Below are 12427 nucleotides of genomic sequence, written 5' to 3' on the forward strand. Positions count from 1 at the left end.
TACATACAATATCATAGCAAAAAACATGTGCCCAACATTTCTTTAGTTCCACTTTTTAATTTTATGAATGTTATGCGTCCACAAGATTTAAAGAGTTACATAATTCTACTGGGTTTGAAATTAAAAACAGAACACGACAGTAATCCCTTGCTTTCCAACCCCTCACCCACCCTAGGCAGAGGCAACCACTCCTTAGGGGCAACTATTTCAATGCTTTTAGCTGATTCTTTTGATATTTACCTCCAAATCTCTTTAAAATGTGCTTCTGTTGCTATGTCTTTGTTATTCCATTTTTGGCATTATCTATTGATTTGCCATTATATAGTATGAAGATTTGGCCATCTTCCCCCTCCTGCCATCACACACACACACACACACACTCCTCCTCTCCATGCTGACGATTTGTGTATATTGCAATTTTTGTTAGATCAATATTTACATGATTGTGATGCTAAAGATGCCTTTCTGATACTAGATCCTTTGTAAGTGATTGCTTTTTCCTTGTCTTTCTCAGGAAACTTGTAGAATCTTCTCTTCATGATTTTGCACCTTGGTGTGAGCTATTTTTTCACCATGTTGGACACTTGGTAGGCGTTTTCAGTCTGGAAACTCACGTTCTTCTGGCCTGGTACTTTTCTTCAGTTAGTTTACAACTTCCCCTCCTCTGTTTAGGTTTTCTTTCCTTCATATAGAGGACTTCCTGGACCACTCCACTAATTTTCTTATCTTTTCCATTTTCTATCTCTTTGTCTTCTTTGTTCTATGTATTAGTCTATTCTCATACTTCTATTAAGAACTGCCCGAGGGCTGGGTGCAGGGGCTCACACCTGTAATCACAGCACTTTGGGAGGCCAAAGAGGGCATATCACTTGAGGCCAGGAGTTCAAGACCAGCCTGGCCAACATGGCAAAATCCCAGCTCTACTAAAAATACTAAAAATACAAAAATTAGCTGGGCATGGTGGCATGCACCTGTAATCACAGCTACTCAGGAGACTGAGGCAGGAGAATCCTGAACTCAGGAGGCAGAGGTTGCAGTGGGCTGAGATCGCACCACTGCACTCCAGCCTGGGTGACAGAGTGAGGCTCTGTCTAAAAAATAAATAAATAAATAAATAAATAAAGAACTACTTGAGACTGGGTAATTTATAAAGGAAAGAGGTTTAATTGACTCACAGTTCTGCATGGCTGGGGAGGCCTCAGGAAGCTTACAATCATGGCGGAGGGTGAAGGGGAAGCAAAGCACCTTCTTCACAAGGTGCCAGGAGAGAGAAGTGCCAGCAGGGGAAATGCCAGACACTTAAAAAACCATCAGATCTCGTGTGAGAACTCACTCACTATCATGAGAACAGCATGGCGGAAACCTTCCCTATGATCCAATCACTTCCTACCAGGTCCCCCTCATGACATATGGGAATTACGGGAACTATAATTCAAGGTGAGATTTAGGTGGAGACACAGCCAAACCATATCATTCCAGTTTCTGAGAGACTTGTTTGGGCTCAGGAAACAATACCCCAGCAGCAGCCTCAGAAGCAAAGCTCTTCTCTGATCTTCTCCTGCCCATTGTCTCTCAGTCCAGTTCTCCCTCAAGGCCAGTCGCAGAAGCAAGAATCCCTTTTCCCCAAAGCCAGCCATGAAACCTAAAAAGGTTACTCTCATTTTCCCTTTGCCTTTCTGTGTAAAAAACTGGCCATAAAGAAATTATCTGACCTATCTTGTTAGATTGTAGGTTGTGAGACCCCCTAATCCAGAGAGGGTCCCGATGCACACCCAACGGAAGGAAAGCATTCTCAGAGAGGCCGAGAAGAATCTGGACAGACAACCCTGCTGGGTTTCCCCACTCAGTCTACCAGCATTAGGTCCAACCCTCTTTCTTTCTATCGTATTTCTACATAGCTGTTCATACTCGTCTTTTGCATGTCAAATTTTCCTCAAAACTCCAGAGGTCCGAGGGTTTTGGCCCCCACATTTCCTAAACCTTATCCTCTAATGCTTCTACTGAAATTTTCAATTTCTCCTGTTATATTTTTAATTTCTAAGAGCTCTTTTTTGTTCTTTTATATAGCATCCATTTCTTATTTCATGCAATTATCTTCACTTATCTATCTAAGGATATTAATAATAGTTCTTCAGTAGTTTTTTTCTTCCTACATTGCACTGAGCACTGCTGAGTTGCTTATTGTCTTGTTTGTCTTGACTTTCCCACATTGTTAGCTCCTGTGTGAGAGTTGGGGACCGAGTGTTAACTGGAAGCTCTTAGTGGGTGAATGGGACCTGTCTGACCATGAGATCCCTGTAGGGTGAATGGCTATGTAGTTGGGGAACCTCTGATGTCTGTATCTTTAAGTCTTTCCTCTTGAGCTAACCAGATTCCCCAGAAAAAAAACTCTTCCAGTCTTTGGCTTAGAAAGTAAAGGCCTGACTGTCAGCATTCTCAGGAGAGGGATATGGAGTCCTCAGGCTCCTATACGCATAAGTTCATTTCGAAGAGACCAAAAACACAAAAGGAGAAACAGAAAGATATATGATCCGTATGTTCCTTATCTGACTAAAACACAGCTTTATGTGAGTCAGCGGCCACAACCCTGCCCCCCTCCCACCCTCTAGGGAGGTCAACTGACCTTGGACACTACGACATTCCAAAAAAATTGTGTAAAGAAACTTCATCAGAACATCCTATCCTTGAAGCCCTAACCCCTTCTTTTGTTAACCATGTATAAACCTTTCACTCTTGCTGTCCAGCAAGGCACTCACTACTGACTGCTCCTGCACGTTTGTCTTTTCTCCTGTTAATCTGTCTTATGTCCATTCATTTGCAGGGCCCCAACTACACAGACCCAAGCTGGTAGAGGGGAAGTTTTTTCTTCCAACAGTTTCATCTCTTTCCCTTTTTTTTAACATAGTATCTCTATCCTCAACCTGGTATCCCCCAATCCAGAGATCCCATTTTACCATTTCCAAGAACAAACCTCAGTCTTCTGCCAGCATGGAGAAAGAGCAATTATCCACTGCTATAGTTTACTCTTTTTTTCTTTTTTGAGACAGAGTCTCACTCTGTTGCCCAGGCTGGTGTGCAGTGGTGTGATCACAGCTCACCGTAGCCTTCATCTCCTGGGCTCAAGGGATCCTCCCACCTCAGCCTCCCAGGTAGCTAGGACTACAAGTGTACATCACCATGCCCAGCTAATTTTTTAATTTTTTGTAGAGAAGGGTCATACCACCAGGCGTGGTGGCTCACGCCTGTAATCCCAGCACTTTGGGAGGCCGATGCAGGTGGATCACGAGGTCAGGGGTTCAAGGCCAGCCAGGCCAACATGGTGAAACCCTATCTCTACTAAAAATACAAAAATTAGCCGAGCGTGGTGGCGGGTGCCTATAATCCCAGCTACTCAGGAGGCTGAGGCAGGAGAATTGCTTGAACCTGGGGGGCAGAGGTTGCAGTGAGCCGAGATCGCGCCACTGCACTCCAGCCTGAGTGACAAAGTAAGACTCTATCTAAAAAAAAAAGAGAGAGAAGGGTCACACTATGTTGCCTGGGTTAGCCTCAAACTCTTGGCCTCAGGTGATTTTTCCTGCCTCTTATAAAACCTGACACTTATAAAACCATCAGATCTCATGAGAACTAACTCACTATCATGAAAACACCATGAGGGAAACCACCCCTATGCTGAGGTTTAGTCTCCCAAAGTGCTGAGATTACAGGCGTGAGCCATTGTGCCCAGCCACTGCTATGGTTTGAATCTGTTCCCCAAGTTTCATGTGTTGGAAACAATCTTCATATTTATATGTCAATTGGAGGTGGGGCCTTTGGGAGATTCTTAGGATTAAGTAAGATCATCAGGGTAAAACTCCTTCTTATAAAGCCACCAGTCCCATCAGGGAAGAGACCTGAGCTGATATGTATGATCCTGCCCTCTTGCCATGTGATGCCCTCCACCATGTTATGACACAGCAAGAAGGCCCTTGCAGAAACTGAGCAGATGACGACACCGTGTTCTTGGACTTCCCAACCTCCAGAATTATAAAAAATAAATTTATTTTCTTTATAAATTACCCAGTCTCTGTTTTTGTTTGTTTGTTTGTTTGTGACAGTGCCTCATTCTGCCACCCAGGCTGGAGTGCAGTGGTGCAATCTTGGCTCACTGCCACCTCTGCCTCCCGGGTTCAAGCGATTCTCCTGCCTAAGCCTCCCAAGTAACTGGGATTACAGGTGCCTATCACTATACCCGGCTAATTTTTGTATTTTTAGTAGAGACAGCATTTCACCATGTTAGCCAGGCTGATCTCGAACTCCTGACCTCAAGTGATCCACCTGCCTCAGCCTCCTAAAGTGCTGGGATTACAGGCATGAGCCACTGGGATTACAGGCATGAGCACCCTGCCCAAGATCTCCTTATTTTAGCTCCCTTCCTCATTCTACTTTCCAGCAACAGTAGTGTCACCAATGCCTGACACTCTGGAGGGGTTTTGGAGAAAGGGGGTGGGAATTGGCTTTTTAGCTTTCCCCTCTTTCAGTTTAGGCTTCAGCTTTTCCCAGTCTACTCAGTTTACTCATTCATTGCTTTACAGTTTCCAAACTTGGGCTGCTGTTGTTTTCTCTCCCATTATTTCTGGCACAGGGCAAACCCCAAAATTGGGGCTCAGCCCGGGAGGCCACGTGGGTTCTTGGCTTTGTGCAGGAAGAAATTCAAGCACAGGAAGGAATTCAAGAGCAAGCAGAATGAAGTGAAAGCAAGTTTATTAAGAAAGTAAAGGAATAGGCCCAGCATGGTGGCTCACCCCTATAATCCCAGCACTTTGGGAGGTCGAGGCACGTGGATCGCCTGAGGTCAGGAGTTCCAGACCAGCCTGGCCAATATGGAGAAACCCCATCTCTACTAAAAATAAAAAAACTAGCAGGGCATGGTGGCGTGCACCTGTAATCCCAGCTACTCGGGAGGCTGAGGCAGGAGAATCGCTTGAACCCAGGAGGCGGAGGTTGCAGTGAGCCAAGATCGTGCCACTGTACTCCAGCCTGGGCAACAGAGCAAAACGCCATCTCAAAAAAGAAAAAAAAGAAAAAAACTAAAGGAATAAAAGGTGATTATTCCATAGGCAGAGCAGCCTTTGTGGGCTGTTGGCCGGCTATATTTGTAGTTAATTCTTGATTATATGCTAAATATGGGGTTGATTATTCATGAGTTTTCCAGGAAAGGGGCAGAGATTTCCCAGAACTGAGGGTTCCTCCTTCTTTTAGACCATATAAGGTAACTTCTGGATGTGCGATGGCATTCGTAAACTGTCATGGCGCTAGTGAGAGTGCCTTTAGTATGCTAATACATTGTAATTCGCATATAATGAGCAGTGAGGACAATCAGAGGTTGCTTTTGTTGCCATCTTGGTTTTGGCAGGTTTTGACTGGCTTCTTTGCCACATCCTGTTTATTAGCAGTGTCCTTGTGACCTGTATCTTGTGAAACAAGTCCTGCCGAATTTCTGTCTCATCTCTATCTTTGTGGGCTTCTGATTTTTAAAAAATCCCTTTATAGTCACTTCAGGGTTTTCGAGAAGAGCAAGAAGAATTGTGTGCATTCAATTCACCATTTTTACCTGGAAGTCTCCATCTGCATTCCACCTTTGAACTGATGGGCTTATGCCTTTTAATAAAATCCTTTTACTGTTATTTCCATCGGCTTTGGGGAGTGTAAACTAATGAATGGGTTCAATTTGCCATCTTTAACTGGAACTGATTTGTTTGTTATTAAACTTTGCTCTAGACATAAATGTCTATCTCCCCACTTACAGCACTTACTGTGGTGAGCTTCTTAAGAAGAATTTTTTTTGTTTTTGTTTTTGTTTTTTCCCGCAAAAGCCAGCACAATGGCTGGATACTAAAGACTTATGACTGGGCCTAGGTTTTCATGTTATTTAAACTAACTTCCCTTCTCCTCAACAAATGTGCATTCAACAAATATTTACCAAATATTTAGTAAGGATCTACTCTGTCAGGTAATATTCAGGCCCCAGGCACACAGCAGAAGTCAAGTCCGACTGAGTTGATGCTCACATGGAACTTGCATTCAGCTCTGTTAAACTATCCTCTAGGAGCTTATTACTTCTCAAGGCAGCCCACCCCATCAGCTCCTGCTGAAAACTGGTTTCCCATTACTTTCGCTCATTGGTCCAAATTCCTCCTGGCAGAGGCTCCCTCTTCTGTAGGATAGACCTTCAGTTAAGTAAAGATGATCTGTGATTCTGTTTTCTTCATACTTTCCTTCAACCACTCATACAATTCCGGCGCCTCCTCCCACAATGAAGTCACGAAACACCCAGGACGCTCCCCCATTCTCTTCCTTCTTCTCTGTGAGTAGGAAAGTGGGATAAAGTCAAAAATAATATATTTAGTCTTTGTCCCAGGTTCCTGGCACAGAGCTTCAAAAACCCTCAGAAGTTTGAATGATAGGAATGTCTTTTGTTATTCATAATGAGCCCTTTTCAGCCACACCTGAGTTTATGCTAATGAGATGACTCACTGCAGCTCCCCTAGACAGTTTCAGAACAGAGGCTGGTTCTCAGGAAAACCAACCAAGGGATTAATGAGTTGGAACTTTCAGCCCCTCCCCTCTCCTTTCCACCTCCAGGAAAAGATGGAGATGGAGTCCAGTCACATGGCCAATGATTAAATCAATCATGTTTACATAATGAAACCTCAATAGAAACTCTGAACAACAAGGCTTGGAGAACTTCCCGGTTGCTAAACATACTAATATTGGCATACCAGAAGGGTGGCACACCCTGACTCCAACAGAAGTTTTGTGCTTGGGACTCTTCCAGACCTTGCTGTGTGTGCATCTTCATCAGGCTGTTTATTTGTATCTTTTACAATAAAATGGTAATTGTAAATATAATGCTTCCAGTGAGTTCTCTGAGTCATTCTTTATCAACCCAAAATGGGGGTGTAGAGGAACCCCTGAATTTATAGCAAGGCAGGCAGAAGTGTGGGTGGCTTGAGGACACCCAGGACTTGTAGTTGGTACCTGATGTGGGCAGTCTTGCAGGACTAAGCCCCTTAACCTGTGGGATTTGTGCTAACACCAGGTAGCTGATGTCAGAATTGAATTGGATTGAATTGAATTGAATTGAATTGAAGTGAGTGACATCCAGTTGGTGTCAGGGGACTGGTGTGGGAAGGCAGAAAGGGAGCCTGCTGTGATGCCCAGCAGGCACCCCAATATCTTTCCCTCTTGGCCTTATGCTGTCTGCCCAGCCAAAGAGAACTCAATTTACCCTTGGAGCACCATTGTTTGATGGGATGGGCCTAGGGCTCTGAAAACAGCTTCCTTCCTTCTACAATTGTGAGTACTGCAATCTATGTTTCCCATTATTTCCTGTTATTTCTCTGTCTGAAGGAAGGTTTACTTATCTCCATTGACTGTAAAACCCTTCAGAGTTGTCTTGGCTTCTGTGAAATGTCCAGCAAATACGGGCATTCAGGGGATGCTCAGTAATGTTGGTTGGCATGTGTTAGCTTGGCATGCATTAATTTGCCCTTTGAAGAAATCCTGCCCCTCCTCCACCCTCCTTCCCTCCTGCAGACTCCCATGAAAGCTTTCATGAGTGCTCAGAGGGTCCTCACTGGAATGAGTCCTAGAGGCCCAAGTCTAACTTTTGTTGGATTGGGAGGAACCCACGTGGATAAACACCACACCTTCAGTTTTTGTTGGTTGTTTTTGAGGCTGTTGTTTTGGTTTACCATGGAACATGCACCTGTATGTGCAGGGGTGGGGGTGGCTTGATGAGTGATATGCATGCTGAGGTGTCTGGCCAGGCATCCCGCTTCCTGCAAGACGGGAGTAGGAATAACAACTCACATCTGCACATCCCTCTACAGACTATCAAGTTCCTTCCCACACCAAAGAGCATCCTCCCAACCTGTGTTTGTCTGTAACCCTAACCAATATCCCAGTTTTACAGATGGGAAAAATAAGGCTAAACAAAATTAGGTGACAGCTAGCAAATGAAGAGGTCTCAGGTCTTCTGACTGCAGATCTCTTGAGCTTTCCGTTCCATCATTCTGTGACCCACCTGAGGGCAGAGGGGACCACAGTGGGTAGGCAGAGAGAAAGGGGCAGGATCCTTCTTTCCCTGTCATCTCCCTTCTGTCCCTCACACTGTAGCTCTTCCCTCACTGGCTCCAATGCACAGAGCCAATTATGTGCCTCTGCCAAGCACACTCCAGCTGTGGGGTGGGAATGGCAGAGAAGAGCTAGAGGCTAAAAAGCATGTGCACCCATTAGCCAGCAGTCCACAGCATTGGGTTGGGAGGGGGAACAGCCGGCATTGGCTGCAACAATACCCTCCTTCCTTCCTTCTAGCCCTTTCCAAGCTTCTACCCCTTGGAATTTGCTCTCCAAAATTGCCCCAACCAAGAGAGGCCACTTTTAGGCTGATTCAGAAAAAGACCAAGAGTGGGCTTACTCAGTCCTTTCTTGACAAGGGGGAACTGACAAAGTTCCTCTCAGGAATCTCTGGGCCTGACTCTCTAATCTTTTTTTTTTTTTTTTTTTTTTTGAGACAGAGTCTTGCTCTGTGGCCCATGCTGGAGTGCAGTGGCGTGATCTCTGCTCACTGCAACCTCTGCTTCTTGAGTTCAAGAAATTCTCCTGCCTCAGCCTCCTGAGTAGCTAGGATTACAGGTGTGTGCCACCACACTGGCTAATTTTTTTGTTTGCTTTGTTTTGTTTTTTTTGAGACAGAGTCTCATTCTGTCACCCAGGCTGGAGTGCAATGGCACAATCTTGGCTCACTGCAACCTCTGCCTCCCGAGTTCAAGTGATTCTTGTGCCTCAGCCTCCTGAGTAGCTGGGATTACAGGCATGCACCACCATACCCAGCTAATTTTTGTAATTTAAGTAGAGACGGGGTTTTACTGTGTTGCCCAGGCTGGTCTCGAACTCCTGGTCTCAAGTGGTCTGCCCATCTCAGCCTCCCAAAGTGCTGGGATTACAGGTGTGAGCCACTGCTCCTGGCCAGATCCCCTAATCTTAACCCTTGTGTCCAGCCCATCAACCTGGAGCAGGAAGTGGAAGTAGGGAAGGGCACTGGGACCACTTGCTTTGTTTTGGGCTCGTCCTACTGCCAGAGCCTCAGCAGGGCCACCATATCTGATGGCAGAGTAAGTGCTTATAACTTAGTGCTAACATCAGGGGCTCTGAGACCAAGTGCTATCAACATTGATCTTATTTTTACCAGAGAAGAAAGCCCAGAGTTAGATATAAAAAGTCTTACATTATTTAAACATGAATATCATCTGTGTCTGTTTTGCGCTGCTCCCACAGAATACCTCAGACTGGGTAATTTATAGTGAATAGAAATTTACTGGCTTATGGTTCTGGAGGCTGGGAAGTCCAAGACTGAGGGGGCAGTGTCTGGTAAGCCCTTGCTGCATCATAGCATGGCAGAAGGCATCACATGGGTGAGCGAGAGAGAGAGGGAAAGACAGAGAGAAGAGGTGGGGGAGAGAGAGAGAGGAGAGGAAGAGGGTGAAGACAGAGAGAAGGGCTAACCTCCTCTTTTTATAAGGAACCCATTCCTGAGACAATGGCCAATGGCATTAATCCATTCATGAGGGCAGACCCCTCATGGCCTAACCACCTCTTAAAGATTCTGCCTCTTTTTTTTTCTTTCTTTCTTTCTTTTTTTTTTTTTTTTTTTTTTTTTGAGACAGAGTCTTGCTCTGTCGCCCAAGCTGGAGTGCAATGGCATGATCTTAGCTCACTACAACCTCCACCTCCCAGTTTCAAGCGATTCTCCTGCCTCAGCCTTCCAAGTAGCTGGGATTACAGGCACACACCACCACGTCCAGCTAATTTTTGTATTTTTAGTAGGGATGGGGTTTCACCATGTTGGCCAGGCTGGTCTCGAACTCCTGACCTCATGATCAGCCCATCTCACCCTCCCAAAGTGCTGAGATTACAGGTGTAAGCCACCATGCCCGGCCTCTTTTTCTGTTTTTTTAGAGACGAGGTCTCACTCTGTTGCCCAGGATGGGGTACTGTGGCACAATTATAACTCACAGCAGCCTCTAACTTCTAGGCTCAAGCCATCCTCCCACCTCAGTCTCTGCCTCCTGAGTAGCTGGCACCAACTACCAGCTAATAGCCATACTACAAACACCCAGCTAATTTTTTATGTTTTTACTTTTTGGAGATGGGGTCTCATTATGTTGCCCAGGCTGTTCTCCAACTCCTGGCCTCAAGCGATTTTCCCACCTCAGCCTCCTAAATAGCTGGAATTACAGGCATGAACCACTGTATTAAGAGGCTCGCCTCTTAATATGGTTACAATAGCAATTATGTCTCCAACACATGCTTTTGGGAGGGACACATTCAAACCATAGCAAATACCTTCTGAAAAGTTGACCTGAACATTTACATAAGCTGTCACCCGGGAACTTATCTTCTAATGCAGGTGTAAATCACTGTTAGAGATACTTTGCTGAAAACTTGGTGAGCAAGCAGACAGCATGAGGATATTAAGCCCCTTTAGAGAGTAGAGAAGGTGTGGCTCGGGAAGGGGGAGCTAGCTAGGATACTGAGGAAAGGCTGAGTCTTCACACAGCTTGGTGAAGTTTTCCTCAGCACCCAGATCCCAGCCTCTTTCTTGCGATGGATCAAGATGACTTGGTGACATTCTTTGCCACCCTAACTTCCATCTGATCATGATATTTTCCCCACCTACAGCATGTTTTAAGCTTAAGGAATATTTTTAAGTGGATTCCTGCCCGCTCCTCCAGCTTTCTCATCCTAGGGCCCCCCCGGCTTTTTTTCCCCGGGGGGCGGGGGGGGGGTGGTTGAGACCTGCTTGATTTATTCCAGTGACACAACCGTGATCCCAAAGTGTGCAAAGTTAAAGCCTTCAATTGCAGCTGAGCAGAGAGCAGGAATGGTACACCTGGAGATAGTGGTGAGTCAAGAATGACAGGCAGGCAGCCATGACCAGGGCAGCTTCCTCCCCACAGGGCCAGGGACAGGGGAATGGCCTGAGGAGCAGGACCCAAGGGTAGCCCAGGGCTGGGGAAGGGGGCAGAGACCTCCCCTTGGCCTAGGGCCACTTTGATGGCTCTGTTCAGTGTGGTATGTGGGGGGCGATTCATCCACTGCTGTATGTGAGGAAGCTGGGAAGGTGGGCTTGGTGGAGTAGTAAGTGTCACCTGGGCTGGGAGCTAAAGAGTAGATATTTTCTAATTTGAGAAGACATCTGAATGAGACCAGATGGAAAAGACATCCATCTCTTGATTTGTACAGGTAAATTACCACACTGCAGCTTCACTGGGGGCAAATTATCCACATTCATGTTGAGAGCATCCTCCCTTCTGTTTGTCCCCATACTTTCAAGAACTCAGAGGAACCCATGCAGTCTCAAACAGTTCATGGAGTAAAAGGCAGTCAGCTCTAGGGGAAGCTGGCACACCCATCTGGCTGTCCTTGGCATGGGCAGTAACACCCAGCAGGCTGATGGGAAGGAAGGTGAGGACCCCTTAAATTCTCCTATATTAACCCTCCAAAGGAGGTTCTTCATTCCAGCCTTTTGGGAGCCCTGAGCCCCGGATCACTCAGGCTTATCCCAGGTCAGACCTCCAACATCTCTTCATCTCAAGTAGCTTGGATTAGCCACCTCAACACCCCACTGAGTTAGCTTCAAGCAATCATCTGGACAATGAAGAGAGGATCAGGGCCAGTCCACGGCCTAGAAAGTGTGGTTTCTGGGCCCTACCCAGCTTCAGGGCCTAAAAGCCACCCTTAGCTCTTCCCAAGAGATCTCCAAAATCAGAATGAGAGAGCTGCATGGCAGCGACCCCAGGCCCTGTGCGGTGCGGTCAGAGTCCAAGGCCAGGGCACTTGCCCCACTCACACAAATGGTTAGCAAATGCCAGGGCGCGGCCCTAGTCCCACCCTCCCCCAGCCCCGAGGGGTCCTTCCAGAACTGCCACCTGAACAGGTGGCTGCTCCGGTGCTGAACCCCTGCCGAGCTGAGGGTGACCTTGGACATCCACCGCACTCCCCGCGGGAGGCGGGGCGGCGGTCCGCCCGAGCTCTAGCTGGATATGGGGAGCTGCCACAGCCTGATCACGTCTCCGCCTCCCGGACTGGGCTGGCTCGTCGCCTGCTGCTCCCTGGCAGCTGTCTGCCGCTGCCGGGAAGGTGATTGCCATGTTTGCAGCTCCTTTCCTTGTTTGGAAAGATCTGGAGGCAGGTGAGGCTGCCGGGAAAGCGCGACTGACAGGTTGTGATCTGCAGGTTTCGGCGCCGGGCTCCGAGCTCCAAGCAGTCTGGGGAAGGCTGTCCGTCTGCTGGGGGCTGCGTTCCTTCTCCGCGCCCCGTACGTCCCCCCTCTCGCGGACCGGGTGCCGGCCCCTTCCTCCGGGCCCCGCAGGCCCCCTACAGC

This window comes from Nomascus leucogenys, chromosome 15 (assembly GCF_006542625.1).
Source record: "Nomascus leucogenys isolate Asia chromosome 15, Asia_NLE_v1, whole genome shotgun sequence".
Lineage (NCBI taxonomy): Eukaryota > Metazoa > Chordata > Mammalia > Primates > Hylobatidae > Nomascus > Nomascus leucogenys.